The following is a 3627-nucleotide window of genomic DNA, read 5'->3' as shown; positions in this document are numbered from 1 at the left end:
CTGTGGGGGAGTGTGAGTCTTTTAAATGAACAAAGGGAAAAGAAACAGACATCTGCTACTTACTGTCGTCAGGGTTTTCAGCAGAATCCCAAACACCTCCTAATTATTTTCCTGGGCGTTTGATGTTTAAGATACAAGGACCTTCCCTCCATCCCTGCCCTGTTCCAAAGCACCTGCAGAGCAAGGTGAGAGGGCAAGGTTAGAACATGGGTTGGGTTGGGTCTTAAGAGCAGTCCCATAGAAATATAATGTGAGTCAATCCAAGCACTTTGGAGGCCAAGGTGGGCGGATCACCTGAGGTCGGGAGTTCAAGACCAGCCTGGACAACATGGTGAAACCCGGTCTTTAAAAAAAATAAATAAATAAAATTTAAATTAAAAAAAAAGAAATATAATGTGAGCCACGTGACTAAATTTAAATGTTCTTTGTAGCCACATTTTTTTAAAAAAGTAAAAAAGAACCAGATTTAATTCATGATACTTTATTTCACCCTATATACCGAAAATGTTATCATTTCAATATGCGATAAGGGTTGTTTTTAAATGATGAATAAGCCAGTTCACATTCTTTTTTTCATAGTCTTCTTTACAATGGAGTGTGTATTTCCCACTTGGAAAACATCTTGGTCTGGCCTGGCCACGCTGCAAGCGCTCAGCAGCCTCTTGTGGTCATGGCTGCCCCAGTGAGGAGCACGGTTGCAGAGGCCCAGGAAAACCAACCGGAGGAGCATGGGTGTTCACTGCCTTCCTTCACCCACTCCAGGCAGTTTCAACCACCTTTCCGCCTCATTTCCTCACCCGGGCAGCCTTTTCTCAGCAGCCTGACAGAATAGCTGTGTGCTGGGTTTCTGAAATCATAAAAATGACCACAGATATGCATTCGGAAAGAGGGCTGAAAACTCCTCTAGGCCCAAACGGTAATGCCAGTACTAGGTCATCGTTCCTGGAGATGTAGATGAAGGGAGAGCTAGGGGCCCCTCCCGAAGGAAAGAGGGGGCGGGCGTGGCATCCAGTTCGAGGGCGGCGGCCTTGCTGCAGCCGCAAACTTCCCCAAACCTGCCGCCAGCGCACCGCCCGGGGTGAAGGGTACCGGCGTGCGGGGACGCAGAAGTGTGGCTGGTTTCTGGAGCTAAGTCTGGCGGGACACAAAAGACTAGGGAAAGGAGAGGGAGACGGAGACAAAGGCGCGGGGGAGGACAGGGAGGCGCGCGCGGTCGCGGGCGAAGCGATGATGCGGGGCGGGCGCGCGCAGCCCGGGACTCCCGGGACCCGCGGGCGGGAGCAGGCGGAGCGGGCAGGGCGATTTGAATATCAGGCTCTGCCACACTCGGGACGCTGCTGACAACTTCATTACCTCCGCATATAAAAATGACTGCCGGGGAATGCAAATAGCTCGCCCGTCTCAGCCGCCTGCCCCCGTTCCGCTGCCGGCTGCAGGCGGAGGCCCGGGGAGCCGCAGCAGCCCGAGGCGCAGACGCGCCCTGTCCAACGTAATGAACTGCCGGGCCGCGGCTCCGCCCACGCCCCCGCGCCCGCGCCGCCGAGCCCGGCCGGGAGGGGGAGCCGGCCCGGTGCGGGAGGGGGCAAGGGGCAGGGGCGGGCGGCCGGGCGCGGTTCCGAGGTCGGCGTTGCTAGTCAGTGTCGGCGCGAGCCCTGCCTCTAGACTCTGTCATCCAGTTAATGCTGTGAAAATGCCAGGGAAGTAGAGTGCTCGGTGGGCTCCACTCGTGACCGCGAACCCTGACGGAAAATAGAGACCCCCGGCCTCCGTCCCGCGCGGCCTGGTGATTAAATTGGACCCCAGCCTCCCGGCGCCGCGCCCTCGCCTCTCGGGCAAGCCGGCGAGGGGCGTGCGGCGCCATACTCTCCAGGCCTGCGGCCACACGGAGGAGGCTGAGTCGCTGGGCAGGACCCGCCTCCCGAACCCCCGGCCTTGCTGAGCTCCCCTTGTGGCCACCGAGGCCAGCCGCGTGCGAAGGGGAACGCAGGCTTGACGGCGCCTTCTCCTTGCCCTAGCTCCCTCTTTGGCAGGAAGTCACCTCCTGCCTTCTCATAGTTCCCCCTGTCACATTTGGGCCCCTTGTGAACTTCTCGAGGGGAGGAGCTAGGTCATTTTATTAATAATATCAATAACGACAATAGTAAACATCTGAGGACTGTTCTATGCAAGGCACTATGCCAACTGCTTACCTACATTATGTTTATCACAGCGACCTTATTGCTGTCCTGGAAACCCAGGCTTAGCAGAGCCTTTCAAGGGGCCCTGGATAACCCAGCTAGGATGAGAGGGCGCACAGATGAGAACCCAGGCCCCTCTGCACTCTCAATCACTCTGCAGTATTTTCCGAGTCCTTCTGACAGCTCACATAACTGTCCCACACCCCTTTCTTCCCCTGCCGCCCCCACCCATCTTATGCCAGCCCCAGACCCCATTCCCTCCCTCTCCTTGGCCCAGAAGTAAATCCTAAGTAGTCTAAATCTGTTATGACTAACCCTTCCCTTGCCCAGGCATTGGCATAGAAAAAGAGCATGTGACCAGTCCTGGCCAAGGCCAAGTGAGGGGACATGTGCTGGGGTTTTCTAGGAAATGCTTCCTTGCTCTGAAAAAAGACACCCATAGAAGCGATTCCAGTTTCTTCTGCTTTATAATGTGTATCCACCACCTGGTAACCATGGAGGAGCCAGGGAACAAAATCTGCAGAGATTTACAAGGTTAAGTGAGCTAACTCAAGGGTTAAAGTTTAGGAGAATCATGTTTTAGTTTTATCTTTATCTGCGATGAAGTCATGCTGCCTCGTGTTTATTCAGGGACATATTTAAAGTTAACTCCTTTTTGAAACAAAACAAGATGTAAAGATGTAAACAAGGAAAACTCCAGAAATTTGCTCTTGTCCCCATTAAAGAGTGTCTGGTTCTAGGTACTTCAATGGAACCTCTCACTTCCAGCTTCTCTTCCTGGGCACTCACCTCTAACTCATTCAGCCTCGAGGCTCTAAGCCGCTTTTTTCCCCCAGCTCCCTTTTCCCTCAAAACAAATCTTTGCCTACACAGGCAAGGCGTCTCTTCCCTCCAGGAACATCAGAACCCCCTTCTAACCATCCTGCACCCACACACCCAGGCGTCTGAGCTTGACTGCCTTTGAAATGTTTACTGGCCTTCAAATAGTCTATCTGAAGAATTTGCATCTTGTTCTTTGGGAAAATCAGGCATAACCAGTCACTTACTACTGGTTTCCTTGGCAGCTGTTTTAAAACAGAATCTGAATTGTAATAAAAATGGATTTTTATGGTTTCACTAAAATCTTACACACTTTTCATGAAAATACGCCATAAAAACTATAAAAAGTATATACATACTATATGTTTTATTAATTTATGTGGAATCAATACATGGTAACTAAAATGTCTCTGTTCCCCACTGCTATGGAAAGGCAGCCCACCCTCCCGTAGCAAGACATTTAAGACCCTCCACAGTCTGCACCTAACCCAGCTCCAGCCTTATTTGTCTACTACAGTACACCACTGAATCATGCCATTGCATTTCCTTTCCCATGACATTCTCTAGAATGCCCTTGAACTCCATATCCAACTGTTCAAATACCACCAATCCTTCCAAGTCTAGATTGGAT

The 3627-nt window shown here is 51.8% G+C and overlaps 1 long non-coding RNA gene across 1 annotated transcript; it reads right to left on the bottom strand.

Annotated features, from left to right (window-relative positions):
• Positions 1–450: 450 nt before the first annotated feature.
• On the bottom strand, positions 451–1861 carry LOC108303246. The gene is made up of 3 exons (XR_005199945.1): positions 1739–1861; positions 1071–1630; positions 451–847 (listed from the first exon to the last, which is right to left on the bottom strand). It is a non-coding gene; the product is annotated as a tRNA (guanine-N(7)-)-methyltransferase (long non-coding RNA).
• Positions 1862–3627: the final 1766 nt, after the last annotated feature.

Source organism: Cebus imitator, unplaced genomic scaffold, assembly GCF_001604975.1.
Source record: "Cebus imitator isolate Cc_AM_T3 unplaced genomic scaffold, Cebus_imitator-1.0 Scaffold45, whole genome shotgun sequence".
NCBI classification, from domain to species: domain Eukaryota; kingdom Metazoa; phylum Chordata; class Mammalia; order Primates; family Cebidae; genus Cebus; species Cebus imitator.
The sequence above is the reverse complement of the archived record's forward strand: the minus strand, read 5'-3'. Positions and strand labels throughout refer to the sequence as shown.